This window comes from Schistocerca serialis, chromosome 2 (assembly GCF_023864345.2).
Source record: "Schistocerca serialis cubense isolate TAMUIC-IGC-003099 chromosome 2, iqSchSeri2.2, whole genome shotgun sequence".
Lineage (NCBI taxonomy): Eukaryota > Metazoa > Arthropoda > Insecta > Orthoptera > Acrididae > Schistocerca > Schistocerca serialis.
In genome coordinates this window covers 28,777,645-28,798,715 of record NC_064639.1, presented here as the reverse complement: position 1 = coordinate 28,798,715, position 21,071 = coordinate 28,777,645, and positions in this window count along the sequence as shown.

The following is a 21,071-nucleotide window of genomic DNA, read 5'->3' as shown; positions in this document are numbered from 1 at the left end:
TACTTGTTTATAAATAATGATTAATGTGTAATGAGGCGTCGCATGGCGACGGTGGAATTTTCTAAATAATGTAATTCGTCGTCTTTGGGCGGCAATATAAACAGAAAAATACGGATAGATATGCGATCCTTCACTATTTTGTTCGCTGGAGAACAAATGAAGCCTTGAGCGCTAAAAAGACTTGTACTGTTTTTCTCAAGTAAGACGGATGCAGATTTGTGGCAGTCTGATCTGATTTTTACTAAATGTATAAAAACGTGTATGTCTGAGTTGAGTGAAGTGTAAAGAACTGTTAAAACTTACCGTGACGACGCACGAGCGACTCAAAGAAGACAATGGCTATATAAAAGAGCACTCAATGGACATGATACGGACGTAAAAATCTACCGTCATTGTAGTACTAAGCTTAAGGTACAATATATGTTTTAGTTTATAATAAATATTTGTTCTGGGAATACTGAATCATTTAGCAGTGCTCATTCCTATTATCTCCTCAGTATTATTTTCATTTTAATTATGCATTTTGCTAATATTACAGACACCAAGATCAGCAGTCCAATGTGCGTGTTACATTGATAAAAAGAAAACTGTTTTATCGTCTTCTTGCATCAGCTTTAATATTGAATTTCCCTTTTGTGTGATGTTACAGTTGTTTTTGCGCCCTTAAGAACTTTCTGGTCCCTTAGGAAACTGTTTTGTCATAACAATAACTTCACAACCAGGTATGATCGTATCTACGATCATGAAGTAAATAGAAAGACGATAACGCAATTTTTTAATCAATAGCACGCTAGTTGTGACTGCCTCAAGCCACGCGAAACTGCAAGTAGAAACTATTCACATATCATAATGCAATATTTTATGACAATGGTTAATCCATGATTCTTACGCCAATTGCGATTGATAAAACAGTAAGCTAAATCTCAATTTCCAACTTTCCATTGAATACCAACATCACTTTAATTTTTTAACATCACACTTGGCGCCCGAACAGGGACCCGACCAAAAATTAGTTCAAATTCTTGGAAAATTTTCCATTTGCTTGTGTTAATAAATGTTCTGTCGTTTCATGTACACATCATCTCTCTGTGAGAATGACGGAAAATATGCTGGTCGATAACGCGGTTTAATTACCGAGTTTAAGGAAATGAAAAGAGACGCGAATTTGCTGAGACAACATAGCGGTAACCAAGCCATCAAAAAGTAAGTCACAATTTTGCATACGCAGTGTAGTGCTTCAGTAGCAACGTTGCTTTTCCAAGTCGATCCACATCCTTTCTATCTCCTTCCCGCTATAGAAAATCTGCTTTATTTTATCTTTCAAAGTAAAATTCTTCATAGTCTAATAACAGAAATTATTTTTCTCTATTGTTAGTATAGCTGTATTACATTTTCAACATGGTGGATATTGTGAGCAATTTGCAGTGAAGAGCAACTTCATTCATTTGTCTGAAACGTTTAGGTTCCATCTTGTCTTCTCGCCAGATGGAATTTCATTTGTTGCTCTTAGCGAACTCACCACGTCACTTACAAACGACGAAAGCCTTGCGTAGCACGTGGTTTACTGACGAAAATGGCAGATAGTAAACAGACAGGTGACAACAGGAGACGGGAGTGAAGACGTTAATAGTATTCCATACCCTTTACGATCGCGAACGGTAGGTTCCCGTGTGGAAACTGAACTAACCATGTCTGTAACAGGGGAAAGTGACCCTAAAGTCCAAATTCTTCCCGCTGCAACTACAAATGACCTCGGTGCGTTAATGGAAATGCTGAAACAAAAGTTTGATGCAGTAAATGAAACTATAAAAACACAAAATGAGACTGTTAACGCCCGATTAGATGCAGTAAAAACACAAAATGAGACTATAAAAACACAAAATGAGACTGTTAACGCCCGATTAGATGCTGTAAGAGAATCAGTAAAAACACAAAATGAGACTGGTAACGCCCGATTCGATGCTGTAAGCGAATCAGTAAAAACACAAATTGAGGCTGTTAACGTCCGATTAGATGCTGTAAGCGAATCATTAAAAACACAGCTAGGCACAATCAAAACAGATCTGCATAAAGAAATTACGGCTGAATTAAATACCCATTTGGGTGAGGTGCAAACTAAGATCAGTGATCAAATTCAGAAAATGCAGAAACAGGTGAAAAGTGAAATAGCTGAAGTATCTGGAACATTAAACACAAAAATTCAGGCAGCTACCAAAGAAATAAACTCAGTTAGAAATGCGGTATCTGACATTGAAGGTGTAGTGGAGGATCTGTCGAGGCAGATAGACTCAATCAATATTGAAGAACAGGTTAAGAGCACCGTGAAAGCACACGCGGAGGCATTGTCGGAACACTACGGTGAATGGATAAAGGGTAAAGAAATTTTTATCGAAAAGAAGGTCAGGGAGGAGCTTAGGAAGACTGTCAAGGATGTAACTTATGAAATCTTAGCTGCTCCTGGTAAGTCTGGAGACACAGTGGTTTCTGAATTGGGACAGATTCGGAGGATACTTACACGGGATCTTCCCGAGTGGAAGCAGCAAGTAGTGGACGAAGTCAGAATGCTGAGAAACTGGGTAGAAAATCCGCACACGCATACGCAAACTATAGGGAACAACTCTTTAGACGGTGACGAATGTCAGTGCACTCCTTAACGTTCACCGCCTGATTACATGCAAAACTACAGTCCTGTTGAGTCCCGAGTAGGGAAAATAAATGATCCGCCCACAATCGTGAGATTAATGCAAGAGGAAAGTGTGATTAAGCATCGCACTTTTCCTGTTTTTCATCCGCAGAAGCGAGAAATACACCCCATCGTGTTCCTAAAGAATTTTTCCGGCGTATTTCCCAGGAGCTGGACAGACAGACAGCGTATTCAGTTCGTCACTGGCTTTATTTCTGGTGATGCAGCATTATGGGGAACGGAAATGGTAGACACGTGTAGGAATTATGAAGAGTTTGAGAAAATGTTCTTGGCAAAATTTTGGAGTAATGGAGTACAGCAAAGATTAAGGAAGGAGGTGTATGGTGCGGAAATTTTCAATGAGAAGCATGGAAGTCTCCGGCGATACTTCGAGAAATATCTAGCAAAAATTAAATTCTGGGATTCTCCGATTTCTTCCAAGGACGTAATTATGATTCTCAAAAGCAAACTCCCTGTGTCTACTAGAAACTAGTAAATGTGTCCGAAGAAGAAACGGATGTATTCCTTTCTGTGTTGGATTCCTTAGATTTAATTAGCGAGGATGTGCGATCCAAGGTTGGCAGCGGCAAATTCTTCCCTGGCAGCCAGCAGAATGCATCGCACGCGGACAACAATGCGCCGAAGGAGAGAGCGAGCTACTGCGACCGCTGTTGCCAACCTGCCAGCCGTTATGAAAACGCAAACGGCAATAACTTTAAATGGAAGCAGAAAACCAATTACAGCAATCAGCAGAGATACCACCCAATTTACAACCACCAGGTACAGCATCAGTACGGAAACCCACCCTTTAATTCTGCGCCTGAGCAGTATGGAAATTTTCCACAAACGATTGGTAATTTTTCAAATGGGCCAGTGTACAATCAAAGTTATAGGTCGAAAAATAGCAAGTGGCATGGGCAAGGCGGAGGCCACCCAGCACATCAGAACAACTTTTCACAGAATAGAGGACCGCGGAACAATTTTCAAACGGTACCAAATGCGAACTTTCCTTCACAAGGAAATGGTTCTGCTGGCAACCAAAAGATCGGGCGACACAGCCGTCTCAAGTATTCTATTCACAAGTGAATGCACCCAGTGTATTTTACCCCTTTACACCGGCATTTGTACCATATAACCAGCACCAATATGAAACGGAACAAACACTTAAGGCTATGAATGACAAACAGGTTAAACATCCTGCGGAAAATTAGAGGCAGCGCCTTTCAGCCTCCAAGAGGTCGCTGCGGATTTTGAGTGAGGGCACTAACGAATACTCTGATTCTGAGTATGTTAATGCGATACGGTACGACCATGAGACCGACTTACGAGGTGACCTAGAAGCTCAAGACATTAATGACATTTATGATGAACAGGTCCAGGCTTCGATTAAAATTTCTATTTATAACATTCCTGTCACAGCCATTGTTGATACAGGAACAAACATCAATGTGATGTCATCATGTCTTTTCAGACAGGTGTCTTCTGTTTCAAAAGTTTTGTCATTGCCGATTCAGGGTTGCTCCATATTGGGAGCGATTGGTCCATTGAAACAGAGAGTTGGTTTACAGACACAACCTCAACTGCAGATAGAATCTGTTTCGGTTTCCTGCCTCTTGCGTACTGGAAATTTCCTTGTGTGAACTCTTAATGATAAGTATTGTGTTGAACAGCGCACTGACTACATGGTAACGGCTACTACATGTAAACTTTAAGTATTAAATGCTATTTATGGAAAAATTGTTTATAATGATGGACATGAACTGATATTTCTTCAACAAGCTGAAGCAGGAAATTGGGGTTGCACCAAGAATTTCAATTTAATTTTAAGTTGGTATTGAGAAAAAAAAAGTGCTTGCGAGGCGATTGCCCGGAGCTATATAAATATGTAAAGGTGAGAAATGGAGGAGGATGCGTAAATAAGCACTTCTCTCAAGGTACAAGAAGATTTATAGATTTATTTTTAGTAATGTAAGTATTTGAAGTTCTGTTGTAAAAGCCCAAATTACGTGCTTAAAAAAAGTACATGTTCAAACAGTCCAGATAGTGGACAGGAGTAGAAGAAATAGCTTAAAGTTCAGTTAAAGCGTGCTGTTAAATGGAAAAACAAGTGGTAACCCACATGTGTTCACGCAAGGAGACAATAAGCTGTAGTAAACTAAGTTAGGTGAAATACAGTACAAATAGAGGCAAACCATGAAGCATCAATAATGTAGCGTAAGTACTCCACGAGGCCATTAACTGCTATGAAAGTAAACTATTTCCCTGTGATCTGAGCCCAATGTAAAGAGTATATGAGGAATGTTAGCTGACGAATTGATTTCAGTAGAATCAAGGTGCTAAATAACCACACAGCAAGCCCCCTGTATCATAAATAAGTCCAAGTAAAGATCTTCAGAGGATTTGTAGTGTAATCCAGTGACCATTGAATACCCTAATTGAAGGCTAATCTAAAGAACAAGCAATGCAGTGATATTTAAACTTAATACTGACTATAACCAGAGTAAGACGTAGAAGTAGCAAAGCATGCTGTAATGAAAGAGGTTGAAATTTATATATGTGCCTATGTTTATTATGATAATATTATTTACATGCAGATTTTATTGCAAAAATGTCTCCTAAGACACTCCTCTTATGAAATCCATTTTCCTTGTGCCCGTTCCTTTTGATCCTGGTTCATTAACCCAGACCAAGGGTCGACTTGTAAAAGGCGCGTGTGCTTCGAGGCAAAGCAGTGCTTATGAGAAATGAGACACGTAGCGTGATGAACTTCGCTAGCTTTGGTAATGTTTGTTATGGACCGGTTGCGTAAACCCAGTGAACTGTCGGTAATTCAATTCATGCGAAAAATAGTAGACACGCGTTACCCTATCTTTTTTTTTAACAGAGAACGATTGCTGAGTACATGAAGCGAAGAGGGAGACCTATTGTTATCCAGTCTGTCCTCAAATATATAAAAAAAATTGGAAAGCACAAAGGAAAGCACAAAAAAAAAAGATTCAGCGTTAAATGCGTACTCGTTAAGTAGTAGATATGCTGCGTGGCAGTAGAAAATGATCTTGGGTGCACTAAAGAATAAATGCAACGAGTGTTGCGAAACCTGTAGTTTCCATAATGAGGAGATGAGCCCTTAAAAGAAAGTTTGAAAGAATATTTTTAGGTTCACTAGTGAAAGTAAACCTTGAGATATAAAAGAGTCCATTCATAAAGCAGTTGTTCACTGGACTTAACAAAAGGAGTGACCATTAATTGTAAATATTAGCTCGTAAGTGATCTTTTGTAAATAGTAGAATATAAGTCTTTCTGTACCAATGGAGGAAACCTGCAAAATTGATTGTTTTGTAAATGAACTCCATCGACGAAGGAACTAAGCACGAATGCTGTGTGAAGATGCACACTAAAGTGCGACGTGCATAATAAAAATAACTGTTCACTGTATACTAGTGGTAGTGTTGTACTGCAAGTGTAAAAAGAAGTCAAGGTTACGACAACAGGTGCAACGCAAAATTCAGTGTTGTTCTAAGTGCAGCGACAGCTAAAACATTCGTCGTCACTTACCTGTGAGCCTCATGGGAGGCAGTTGACAGAGAAGTATGGAGGCAGCTTCAGTGTCCGGCTCCTGCGATGGAAAACGCGCGCGAGGTGTTTGTATCGATGCACTCGTGTGATACGAAGTTCACAAAAAAAAAGGAGCAATCGACGACCGGCAGCTCTGGTACAGCCTGAGCGCGAACGGATACTTATTGGAGCTCACGCAACACTGTGCAGCCGCTGTGAGTGACTGACGTGTGGGTGACGAAACAATCCAAACTTTAAACTGCTAACCGCCATGACTTCCATCGTACATACTGGAGGAAAGACATTTGTACACTTGTGTGACTACATCTTCATATGTAAATTAAGCGATTTTCTTGAGTTGAAGTTAAGATGAGTGAGAAGTACATTGTTAGATTACTCAGACCTTAAAGCCATTAATACTGGCACTCCTGAACACTGCTAAAATGAATTATAATCCTGTCTCTTGATGGACAAAGAAAATGAATGTGCACTATAGGAAGACCCTAAACTACAGACCAGTCCCGATCCTTAACAAATGTATCCAATAGGTTGTAAGTTATACTAATAATTTTCCACTTCTTCTGTTTCATATTGTAAATAAAAACCCGGGAAGCTACTTGAATTAGTGGCACCACAGTGGAAAGGACAGATGTACGGCATGATGAACGCCGTAGACAGCTAACACAGAAAGTGAAAGCATCACGAAGTGTAGTGCTACGTTATTAAACTGTAATTGAACCACAATGAGTCAACGGATGCTCGAACATTGTCCACTCTAGTTTAGTGAAAATAAGCACTCACTGTACTCATGTATTAGTTGTTAAGCTCAAGAGAAAGTAATTTCTAAATTCTATCCCATGAAGAGCGAAATGAACGTTCACTTATTGTTATAAGCAAATATGAACCAAACTTAAATATGCACATAAATGTTAATCTTGGTATTATGGAATGAAATGACTGATGAACAAAGAATGAAAAATTTTATTTTGAAAAATGATAAATATCTGATATATGTCTATAAATGTAATTTCAATTTATGTACATAGTACGCCAGTAACATTATGTAAATGTCGCACCAAAAATCACGAATATCTCATGAGGACATGAGGATCGAGGTAATCCTTCGGCAATCCCTCTCTCCTCATGGGAGGCAATGTGATATTCGCTATTTTTGACTTCATTAAAACAGCAAATACGAGTAGTTAATACTTTCGGCCAGAAGGCAAATACTTGTTTATAAATAATGATTAATGTATAATGAGGCGTCGCATGGCGACGGTGGAATTTTCTAAATAATGTAATTCGTCGTCTTTGGGCGGCAATATAAACAGAAAAATACGGATAGATATGCGATCCTTCACTATTTTGTTCGCTGGAGAACAAATAAAGCCTTGAGCGCTAAAAAAACTTGTACTGTTTTTCTCAAGTAAGACGGACGCAGATTTGTGGCACTCTGATCTAAATTTTACTAAATGTATAAAAACGTGTCAACGCACGAGCGACTCAAAGAAGACAATGGCTATATAAAAGAGCACTCAATGGACATGATACGGACATAAAAATCTACTGTCATTGTAGTACTAAGCTTAAAGTACGATATATGTTTTAGTTTATAATAAATATTTGTTCTGGGAATACTGAATCATTTAGCAGTGCTCATTCCTATTATCTCCTCAGTATTATTTTCATTTTAATTATGCATTTTGCTAATATTACAGACACCAAGATCAGCAGTCCAGTGTGCGTGTTACATTGATAAAAAGAAAACTGTTTTATCGTCTTCTTGCATCAGCTTTAATATTGAATTTCCCTTTTGTGTGATGTTACAGTTGTTTTTGCGCCCTTAAGAACTTTCTGGTCCCTTAGGAAACTGTTTTGTCATAACAATAACTTCACAACCGGGTATGATCGTATCTACGATCATGAAGTAATTAGAAAGACGATAACGCAATTTCTTAATCAATAGCACGCTAGTTGAGACTGCCTCAAGCCACGCGAAACTGCAAGTAGAAACTATTCACATATCATAATGCAATATTTTATGACAATGGTCAATCCATGATTCTTACGCCAATTGCGATTGATAAAACAGTAAGCTAAATCTCAATTTCTAACTTTCCATTGAATACCAACATCACTTTTATTTTGTATCATCACAGGTTGAATTTTTTGGGGAGGAGACAAAACGGCGAGGTCATCAGTCTCATTGGATTAGGGAAGGATGTCGGTGTGGTGTCACCGCCAGACACCACACTTGCTAGGTGGTAGCTTTAAATCGGCCGCGGTCCATTAGTACATGTCGGACCCGCGTGTCGCCACTTTCAGTGATAGCAGACCGAGCGCCACCACATGGCAGGTCTAAAGAGACGTACTAGCACTCGCCCAGTTGTACGGACGACGTAGCTAGCGATGGACACTGACGAATCCTCGCTCATTTGCAGAGCAGATAGTTAGAATAGCCTTCATCTAAGTCAATGGCTACGACCTAGCAAGGCGCCATTAGCCTTACATAGCTTGTATCTAAATAGTCTCACTTGTCTCGTCAAGAGCGATGTACCACAAAGATGGATTAAAGTTAAGTATTCCAGCAGCTACGTACTTTTCTTTATAGCATTCATTACGTATCCTGTTTCAGACCTCACGCCCATCTGCGTGAGCTTAGCGCGTGCCTTTCGGCTACTTCCGTGGCGTGGCTGTCTTGATACGCCACAACAGTTGGCGACGAGGCTTAAAAAAGGGTCTTGTTCTTTCTACTTGCTTACATTTACTTGTGTCATGGCTTCGCCAGATGTACTGTCCGAATTTTATCGCTTGCAGAATCAGCAGATGTAGGCGTTATTGGATGCCCTTGGACAGCTCGTCCAGGGTCAAAGTGCAATGCAAAACGATGCAGCAGCCGCCGCTTCACCGCTACCGCAGCCACAACATGCTGTTGCTCCCTCGTTCTGGCCATTTGACCCAGCTATGGAATCCTGGACGGAGTGGTCACGCCAGTTTGGATTCCATCTCGCCGCCTACAGAATTCAAGGTAACGAGCGGCAGCCTGTTTTATTGGCCTGTGTAGGTGTGTCCACCTACCGTGTGATAGTGAAATTGTTTCCCCGACGCGACGTAGCGAATCTGTCCTACGAAGAAATTTTGTCGGCGTTAGATGCCTATTTCAAAGAAACAGTCAATGTCGTTGCAAAAAGGTATACGTTCTTTCGTACAAAACGTATGGCCGGTCAGACTAATAGGGAGTGGGTTGCAACATTGCAAGGCCTTACTAGGGATTGTGTTTTTGAGTGTGAATGGGGACTCTCTTATTTAGATACAATGGTACGTGATGCAATTGCACAGAACGTTTCTGATGTTCGTATACGGGAACAGATTTTGAAACTAGTCAATCCCTCCCTTCAACAAGTGATAGACATATTAGATAGGCAAGACACACTTGACTTTGTACAGGAATCATTTGAAACTTCGCCAGCCGTGTGTCACATTAACCAGCCCGCCGGGCGCGCTGCACGGAATGATAAACAGCCCTCGCGCTCGTCCGCGCAGCTGCCGCCTAGCTCTCCACGTGTGCCGTGTAAGCGAGCAAATGCAGTGAAATCATGCCCGCGGTGTGCGACTAGACATTTGCGTGAACATTGCCTGTCACGCCAAGCTATTTGCTTTTACTGTAATAAGAAAGGACATGTTCAAAGTGTTTGCAGAAAAAGCTCAGATCAGACAATCACAACCTTTCCAGGCCCTTTGTTTCGCGCCGGAATCGAACCATGGACAATCAGGCTCGTGCACCTTCGCCCATGGACATTCATGTAGTTAATTCCACTCTGTCCATTGTCACTTTCTCTAACAGTGACTGTGTTCGTCCCACAAAACGTGTGTGTCGACGACGACGGAAATCTCGTCAGGTAGCAAGTGATTCTGTACCAGTGTCTGTTCAAATTGCACGAGACAGTCGCTCTTGTCGTCAGCAGGACAATAAACTTTTTGTAGACTTGAACTTTGAAGGAAAAGTGATACCATTCCAGCTCGATACCGGAGATGCAGTTTCATTGATCAATCACGACACGTACAAACAACTGGGCAAACCTCCGTTGCGTGCCGCAAATGTTCAGCTCACTAGTTATTCAGGACAGCCTATCCCTGTGTTAGGACAGTGCAGCCTTCTTGCAACATACAAGGGACAAACAAAACTTGTGTCATTTTACGTACTTCGTTCTTCTTCTGCAGTGAACTTGTTTGGTTTAGATTTATTTCAGTTATTTAACTTGTCTATAGTCAATCAGGTCCTATCAGTGAACCGGACAGTGCCTTCAGGCAGTGTTTCTCGCCTATGTGAAGAATTTGCAGACATTTTTGCACCGGGCCTTGGTTGCGCTAAGAACTATGAAGCACATTTGGAACTGAAAGTAAACGCGCAACCGAAATTTTTCAGAGCACGCAATGTTCCCCACGCATTGCGTGATGAGGTCGCAAGAACATTACACGATTTAGAATCACAAGGTGTAATTGAACGTGTGCAGGCTTCTCTCTGGACCTCACCCTTAGTAATTTTGCCAAAACCTTCCGGAAAACTGAGACTTTGTGTGGACTTCAAGGCCACTGTGAATCCACAACTAGTGATTGCAACTTTTCCATTACCCACCCGGAAGATCTTTTTGATAAACTGTGCCCGGGTAAATACTTTTCGAAGTTGGACCTCGCAGATGTGTACTTGCAAATACCAGTGGACGAAGAATCCCAGCTCGTCTTGGTGGTTAACACGCATCTTGGTTTGTACCGATTCAAAAGACTGCCATTCGGGTGCGCCTCCGCCCCTGCATTGTTTCAGCAATATTTACAAACTGTTTGTGCGTCGGTCCCTAATGCTCCGAACTATCTGGACGATATTGTGATCTCCGGAAAGACAGCAGAAGAACATTTAGCAAATCTAAGAACGTTATTTCAGGTATTGCGACAAAATGGTCTTCGCTTGCAGAAGGACAAATGATTTTTTTGCTCGTGACTTACCATATGTGGGACATGTCATAAATGCACAAGGCATACATCCGAGTCCAGAGCACCTCCGTGCCATACAAGACTTGCCTTCGCCGCAGAATTTGAAGCAGCTACAGAGTGTGTTGGGTAAAATTAACTATTATCATAATTTTCTCCCGCATGCCTCTTCCATTTCAGCTCCGCTTCATCGCTTACGCCGTAAAGGTGTTTCGTTCGTCTGGACGACGGAATGCGAACGCGCCTTTCGCCAGTTGAAATCGGCGTTGCTTTCTAATACTTGTCTTACGCCATTCGATCCCCAGAAACCCCTTTTGTTGGTGGTCGATGCATCGGATTTCGGGATCGGTGCTGTGCTTGCGCACAGAGGTGGATCGCATGATCGCCCTATTGCCTTTCCGTCCAAGTTGCTGTCATCTGCGCAAAGAAATTATTCACAGATAGAGAGAGAAGCTTTGGCTCTCGTATTTGGTGTTACAAAGTTTCCCGATTTCTTGTATGGTCGTCACTTTACCATCGCCACGGACCACAAACCTTTGACATCGCTTTTTCATCCGAACAAGCCTGTACCTCCACGTACAGCGCAGAAATTCATTCGCTGGTCTCTTTTCCTCTCGCAGTACCGCTACGATATCTTGTATCGGTGCACTGCTAAGCACGGCAACGCTGATGCGTTGTCCCGTTTGCCTGTTGCTGAGGATAAAGCATTCGATTCTTCCGAACTTGCTTGCTTGTTCATTGATTTGGAAACTGATGACGTAGTCGAATCGTTTCCGGTTGATTTTCGTCGTGTAGCTGCAGCCACAGCTGCTGACCCTGTCCTTGCTACCGTTTTGCGTATTGTTGCTACGCAATGGCACTTGTCAAAGTCATGGATCGAGGATCCGTTGGTTCGCCGATTTTTTGCTCACAAGGAGAGACTTTTTGTACGACGTGGTGTTTTGCTGTTGCGTTCTGATAATGATCAGTCCAGAGTCGTGGTCCCACGTTCGTTACAGTCCTCTGTCTTACGGCTTCTCCACCAAGGACATTGGGGTATAGTGCGAACGAAACAACTTGCTCGTCAGCACTGTACTTGGTTCGGAATCGATGCTGCGATTACGAATATGTGCTCCTCTTGCATGGCGTGTGCCGAACAACAATCCGCACCACCGCGAATATTCTTTGAATGGCCGCAAGCCACTTCCCCTTGGCAACGCTTGCACATCGATTTTGCTGGTCCGTTCTGGAATGCTCGATGGTTGGTTGTGGTCGATTCTTTCAGTAATTTTCCTTTTGTTGTCAGGATGTCTTCCACGACGTCTTCTGCCACCATCCAAGCGTTATCCGCTATTTTTTGCATTGAAGGCCTTCCACAGACTATAGTTTCCAACAATGGCCCACAATTCATGTCCGCAGAAATTCAGTCATTCAGCACGGCCAATGGTATTCAACATTTGACGTCCGCGCCGTTTTCGCCTCAGTCGAACGGTGTCGCTGAACGATTGGTCCGGACTTTCAAGTCACAGATGTTGAAGTTGAAAGAGTCGCATTCTCGGGAGGACGCATTGTTGCTCTTTTTGTCTTCGTATCGCTCTCAGCCCCGAGATGGTCGCTCGCCGGCTGAGTTGCTCCACGGTCGTCCTCATCGAACCTTGATGTCTTTGCTGCATCCGCCGCATCAGGTTCCTGTGCAGAGGCAGACTCCTGCTTTTGCTCCGGGCGACGTTGTCTACTATCGCAACTATCGCGGTTCACAGCGTTGGCTCGCAGGGCGCATTCTTCGCTCACCTCGGCCGCGCTATGTATATGGTTTTGGGGGCCTCTGGTGAGGTGCGTCGGCATCTCAATCAGCTGCGCCTCTGTCGTCGCACGGGTTCTGCCGCTCCCCGTCTGCTTTCAGCAACGGTGCCGTGCGGTCAGCGCCCTGGAGACCCATCTACTGGCTCGCCTCATCCCTAGGTGTTACCGACGCTGCCTTCCATTTTGCCCCATGGCGATGCGCCGCCGCTGCCGCCTGTTCTCCCGCCGGCGCCGCCCGCAGTGGACGCGTCGGTGGAACCGCCTGGCGCCTCCCTGGGTCCCGCACCGCCGATCGCTTCTCGTGACCAGATGTCCTCCGCCATGCAACTTTTGCCCGCTCCGGACCAGATGTCGTCTTCGCCCGTCGGGTGCCCTGACGCACAGGAGGTCGACCGTTCGGCCCCTCCTATATCTCTAAGGGCGCATATGCCGCATGTTGACGTGCATCCTGGACTAGGTTTTCAGGCGTTTCCTAGCTCCCCTCGGACCGAATGGCCGGGTGCGGGTGGCACAGCCTCGCCTGTTGTTAGGCTCCCCACCTCATCGCATACGTCAACATGGGGTCCTCCCCACGGCGGGCGGAAGCCTTATAACACGACCGTTAGCCGATTTGCGGGGGAGGAATGTGGTGTCACCGCCAGACACCACACTTGCTAGGTGGTAGCTTTAAATCGGCCGCGGTCCATTAGTACATGTCGGACCCGCGTGTCGCCACTTTCAGTGATAGCAGACTGAGTGCCACCACACGGCAGGTCTAAAGAGACGTACTAGCACTCGCCCAGTTGTATGGACGACGTAGCTAGCGATGGACACTGACGAAGCCTCGCTCATTTGCAGAGCAGATAGTTAGAATAGCCTTCAGCTAAGTCAATGGCTACGACCTAGCAAGGCGCCATTAGCCTTACACAGCTTGTATCTTAATAGTCTCACTTGTCTCGTCAAGAGCGATGTACCACAAAGATGGATTAAAGTTAAGTATTCCAGCAGCTACGTACTTTTCTTTATAGCATTCATTACGTATCCTGTTTCAGACCTCACGCCCATCTGCGTGAGCTTAGCGCGTGCCTTTCGGCTACTTCCGTGGCGTGGCTGTCTTGCTACGCCACAACAGTCAGCTGTGCCCTTTCAAAGGAATCATCCTGGCATTTGCCTGGAGCGATTTAGGGAAATCACAGGAAACCTAAAACAGGATGGCAAGACACTGGGTTGAACCATCGTCCTGCCGAATGCGAGTCCAATGTGCCAGCCCCTTCACCACCTCACTCGGTAAATTCCGATAGGAATGATGTTCAGCCAACATTTGGCCTGGTCCTTTCACTCCCAACCAACATTAAGAAAGTAGCGCACACCAGTGATTAATGGAGAATTTTTTTGCTCTTGACGTGCTTTCCTGTGAAATGTAGCCTACTGGTTCTTCAGTTTTTGGATGTGTTTCTCGTCAAATGTAGCTTACTGTTTTTCCTCTGTTTTTGGATGTGTTCAACGAGTGTGGTAGTGATATAACTGGGTGCAAACACGTATGCGCTAGGGCAGTCAGTGGTAGGATTTCGACCTTGTATTGTGAGAGCCTTGAATGGGGCGCTTGCCGAATTTCGTTTAGAAAACGACTGTGAGAGGCTCCAAGGGTGCACCTACTTTAAAAAAGTCATTAAACATACAAGTTACTAAGAAATTCATCATCAAGAATTTAATGAATGGCATATCAAAATTCCCTTCACATGAAAGAACGATATGTCTTATCATCTGACTACCAAATTGTGTCGGCACAATTTAAAAATAATAACTGTAATTTTGAATAATAGCTAGTCACTTCACTAAATTACCTATTCCTACCACCAAATTCCCACTAAGTGTGACATCGATATCTTGGTGCTACAGAAAGGCTCCAGTTTTGGTTGGTATAGGTATATACAGAGTGTGAGAACATTTAACATTGCAGCGCGTCAGCAGTCGTGAATAAATTAATGATTATAAAGAATCTGCCTCGCGGGCCGAGGTGGCCGAGCCGTTCTAGTCGCTTCAGTCCGGAACAGCGCGACTGCTGTGGTCGCAGGTTCGAGTCCTACCTTGGGCATGGATGTGTGTGATGACCTTACGTTAGTTAGGTTTAAGTAGTTCTAAGTTCTAAGGGACTGATGACCTCGGATGTTAAATCCCATAGTGCTCAGAGCCATATTTTGAAGAATGTGCCTCGATTGCAAATCAACATCCGGTTTATATTTGCAGTCGATGCGAATGTTGATTTGCAGTCGAGGCGGATTCTTTATAATCATTAATATACAGAGACCTCAACAGCCAAGAGCCACGTGTACAGCACAAAGGAGTGTGTCGGCTCCTTTCTGCAGAATGTTGATGCTCTTGCTAAGTGTGAGAGGTGCTTGATTCAGGCTTATGTAAGGTAACAGTCAGCCATGGTTCCTTCAGATCACCGGCACTGGAGTGGATAAGCAGGGCCTGGTGGTGAAATAACTACTCAGTTGACTAACTTTGCAATGGTGAAATTACAAAATCGTCAGCATTTCGTTGTCAGAAAAACAATAGCTCTCGCAATCTCAGTCCGTCTCTGTCACCGCTAGTGAAAGTCCACGATGAACCATCACAACATGCGTGGACTTTCCTGCAACAGGTCAGCCTCCCTCTAAGCATACATCAATTTGTCAGGTGTCGTTAGTTCTCTGCTGGGTCTCCTTGTCGGTGACTAGTTTTTGAAAGGCAATATTTTCTGTCTCTGTATTCAATAAAATGTATGTGTGTGTGCGTGCGTGTGTGTGTGTGTGTGTGTGTGTGTGTGTGTGTGTGTGTGTGTGTGTGTGTGTGTGTACTCACAGCTATCACTGAATTTCAGCCTGTAGTAATATATGTATGAGAGATCTGGACCAAATAGATCAGTCTTTTAAAATTCCTTGATATGAAACGAAGATTTTAGTTTCACTGCCTCCCCCATTTAATAATTTATCTATATTCATGAAAGAAAAAAGTAAATATCTAATAATTTTTTTCTAAATAGTTTCTCCAAATTAGTTTCCACAAACGAAATTTCCATTCATTTATAAAATAAAAATTTAATAACTCTTTTCTTTATAAATAAGCTTTCCAAGATCATGTTTCTTTATATCCATGAACGAAATATTCATTTACTTAAAAAATAAAAATCTAATAAATTTATCTCTTCCTAAATTTATAGATTAATCTCTTTATAATAAACTTTGTCAAACCTCATCTATATATATCATAGATTCAAATTTAATTGTTTGATTAATTTTTTTTCCATATAAGAAAAATTGAAATAAACTCTAAAGCTATTTCAAAACTTAGAAAAGTATTGTAAGGATAAAAGTTATTCAAATGTAACTACAAAAGATTTGCAGCAGTTTATTGATTATTTAAATATAAAAAAATGAAGAAGAGAGAACTAAGATAAAAAATATAATAGAAATTTGAACAATTTGTAAAAGTAAAAAATTAAAAAATTGTTTTGAACTTCATAAAGAAACTTTAGTTTACTTTCAAGCAAACTTCCACGGGACACATCAAGGAAGCTATGATATGTAATCTTTGGTTTTATAGATCAACTGTGACTTATGTCAGTGATACGAAGGTCTACATTTGGAGGATGGAAAGGACACTAGTGGCCCCAACAGACTCGCGAAAAAGATGATAGATACTCTTCAAGTCTATTATGGCCAGGCCATTAGACAGGATCTATACAGTGTGACACGAAAATTGCAGTATGGGAGACGTATTTCCACATGGTGTTAACGGACGAATATGCATTGAACGTCTGTGCCACATTTCTGGGTTTAAATGTCTACAGGCTGAGAGTGGTAACAACCCACACATCCATGAGGAGAGGATTCCAAATTATATCCTGAGTGTTGTCAAACACACTTACTGGTTTCTGGCAGATCCTGAACGTCTAAAAAATTGAGTTCATGGTAAAATGCAGAAACCAAATAAGTCTCTAGATTCCCTCATAAGTAAACAATATCTTGAAAACACATTTTGACCTGCTACACTTGGCAGAATTGCAACTTATGATGCATTTCTTGTATTTAATGTTGAAGACTACAGAGGATGAAGGTATTGAGAGAATTGGATTTCAGATAGGACATATCACTCAAGACATCTTGAGGAAAATAGATTAACAGCGCCTCTTCACAGCTGAAAAGTCATTTGAAGACCTTGTAAAGGAAACGAGGCAGAAAAGAAGAAACCAGAAGAGAAGCCATGAAGGGAAAGAGGACCCCGAGTACAACCTGGGGCCTTCTGAAGAGGTGATTTTAGAAAAAAATGTTAGGAGGAATTTCTAGAAATTAAAGTTTTTTAAAGTTTACATACTTTCTCTCAGAATCTATAAAGGTAAAAATTATGAAATTTTGGACACTTATTTCTGTGAATCCAATAAATATTCAAAAGTGAGTTTGGAAATTCTGAGTGTACGCTGAGATGTAGGACGAAGTGCTTGGAATTTGGCATGAAGTTTACATTACACTTACAGAAACATAATTAACAAGTTTTTGATGTTATAGTCGAGAGCAACCGACGAGCGGTGCACGCAGAGAATGGAGACGAGAAGCCGCCAGGCAGGGGAGCCGCTGGAGGTATCGCTAAAGAAGAACAGGCAGGACAGACGAACAAGTAGGGGACGACAGACACTGCACAGCACGAGGCAAGCAAGCAGCATCTGAGGCGGTAAACACGGCGAGGCAACAGCAACAACAACGCAGGGACACTCGCGCCGCGCGGCCGTCTAAATAATTGACTGCGGGAAACGCGATTGGCTGAGGACTTCAAGTGGCGCACTCGCACGGCGAGGCTCGCAGTGCAGTCTCGCCGGAGCGCAGAGACCCCTGGGGGTATCCAGGTCCATACCCTCTGGCACGCGTTCAGATTTCGTGCCTTCCAACATCAGATCCCTCCCCCCCCCTGCGAAACCGGTGAGTAGGGGCTGAAATGCCCAGGATGGTGCTGTGGCCGGTGGAAGGATGGAATGGACGGAGACCCGTGTCGCCGACCATCAGGGATGAACTGGAAGGGTAGTCTTAGGAATCAATCAAAATTTAACCAAAGGGAGAGTACGTCGCTTGGTACCTCTGATCCTTGTGGATGCAGGAAGAGTACCAGCGTGCCTGCTGGGAGCTGGTGGCTGTCGACCATTGGGACGATTCGAGGGCCTCGTGCACAACACAAGTAGATGGAGGTTGGAGGACGTGATGTGTTACGAAGGGGTACAAGGACAGAGTTGGTTATGGTGGCACCGCTCGAGCCCTTCTTTATCTGTACTGATGTTACACGCCACCCATGAGTTGCACTACTGTGGCGGAAGTCCAAGCAGCCTTGCCCCCATTTCAGCAGGCAAACATGGCTGTGCCCAGGGTGTAGCACTGAGAGGGTCAGAAGCGGCGCTCAGAAGGCGACAGCGTCTGCAGATGGAACGGGGTCCGTGGTTCCCACCCATGGACAAGTTCAGCCGGACTATGACAGTCAATTGGCAAGGTGCGATAAGTGCTCAGGAATAAGGTTAGGGCCTACGTAGTTGCAGGAGACTCGAGCGCTTTTGTCAGCTGTTGTTTAAATGTCCTGACCAGTCGTTCTGCTGTGCCATTGGAGGACCGATGGAGCAGAGGTGTGCAGATGTGTTTGATACCATTGGCCTCACAGAATGTGTGTAAGGAGGCTGCTGTTAATTTGGAGCCATTGTTGGAAACCAAGATATGAGGCAGGCCTTCGATGGCCTGGAGTGTGGCAGCAGTCATGGTAGATGCCATGTGCACCACATACAGGTATCTGGAGTTTGCATCCACAATGAGTAACCAAATTGATCCCTAGAACTGGCCCACAGAATCGAGATGGATGTCATCCAAGTACCAGCGAGACATGGAACAGGAAGAAAATGATTATGAAGGTGACATACACATGCTGTGCACCCACAGACCAAGCGTTTGATGTCGCCCCCCTTAGTCAATACATATGCTTGTGAGCCAATGCCTTCATACAGGTAATCCCCCTGTGTCTGCGATGTAGCGAGTGTAGGATGCAGTCGCGTGAATCGGGTGGGATGATCATCTGATGGGCGTCAGGCTCTGCAGCCAACACAAGGTCACATGCCACAACCGAGAGCCTGTGTGAGAGGTGCCGCCAGGGGCTTAATTCAGTTTTCAACCGGCGACTCAGATAGGTGGGTCAACCATGGGTCACACAGCGAAGGATCTGCTGCAGAATGGGGTCCTGGCGTGTGGCAGAGGCGACCTGTGCAGCCATAATGGGAAATCCGTCCAGTGCAACTTAGTGAGGTATATTAATGTGGAAGCAGAGGACCTCCTGCTTGTGAAACTCGGGATTAGGGGCCAAGGGGATTCGTGACAAAGCATCTGCATTGGAGTTTTGAGAGTTGGGCTGATATCAGATAACGTAAGTTGGCTCAAATGGCTACGAGCACTATGCAACTTAACTTCTGAGGTCATCAGTCGCCTAGAACTTAGAACTAACTAAACCTAACTAACCTAAGGACATCACACACATCCATGCCCAAGGCAGGATTCGAACCGGCGACCGTAGCGGTCTCTCGGTTCCAGACTGTAGCGCCTAGAACCGCACGGCCACTCCGATAACGTAAGTGTAATTGCGTAAGAACGGTGCCCTGCTCTAGAGACATTGAGTAGTTTTCTCTCGGAGGTGTATGTTGGCTGAGTAGGGTAGCCCAAGGCTCGTGATCAGCGACGAGGGTGAACTTCGTCCCAAACTGGTAGATGTGGAACTTTTAAAGGCAATCGCCTGATTCTCTTTCTCAATCTGAGAATAGTTCCTCCGTGCTGGGGGTAGCATCTTGAGCTGTTCTGAGCCATCCCCATTCCTGTGAGCCAGGACTTTGTGATGTTACAAAATAAAAGTGATGTTGTTATTCAATGGAAAGTTGGAAATTGAGATTTAGCTTACTGTTTCATCAATCACAATTGGCGTAAGAATCATGGATTGACCATTGTCAAAAATATTGCATTATGAGATGTGAATAGTTTTTACTTGCAGTTTCGCGTGGCTTGAAGCAGTCACAACTAGCGTGCTATTGATTAAGAAACTGCGTTATCGTCTTTCTAATTACTTCATGATCGTAGATACGGTTGTGAAGTTATTGTTATGACAAAACAATTTCCTAAGGGACCAGAAAGTTCTTAAGGGCGCAAAAACAACTGTAACATCACACAAAAGGGAAATTCAACATTAAAGCTGATGCAAGAAGACGATAAAACAGTTTTTTTCTATCAATGTAACACGCACATTGGACTGCTGATCTTGGTGTCTGTAATCTTAGCAAAATGCACAATTAAAATGAAAATAATACTGAGGAGATAATAGGAATGAGCACTGATAAATGATTCAGTATTCCAAGAACAAATATTTATTATAACTAAAACATATATCGTACCTTAAGCTTAGTACTACAATGACGGTAGATTTTTATGTCCGTATCATGTCCATTGAGCGCTGTTTTATATAGCCATTGTCTTCTTTGAGTCGCTCGTGCGTCGTCACGGTAAGTTATAACAGTTCTTTACATTTCACTCAAACTTAGACATAACACGTTTTTATATACGTAGTAAAGATTAGATCAGACTGCCACAAATCTGCATCCGTCTTAATTGAGAAAAACAGTACAAGTCTTTTTAGCGCTCAAGGCTTCATTTGTTCTCCAGCGAACAATATAGTGAAGGATCGTATATCTATCCGTATTTTTCTGTTTTTATTGCCGCCCAAAGACGACGAATTACATCATTAGAAAATTCCACTGTCGCAATGCGACGCCTTATTCTACATTAATCATTATTTATAAACAAGTATTTGCCTTCTTGCTGAAAGTATTAACTACTCGTATTTTATGTTTTAATGAAGTCAAAAATAGCGAATATCACATTGCCTACGATGAGGAGAGAGGGAATGCCGAAGGATATCCTCGTACATCATGTCCTCATGAGATATTCGTGATTTTTGGTGTTACATTTACATAATGTTACTGGCGTACTATGTACATAAATTGAAATTGCATTTATAAACATATATTAGATATTTA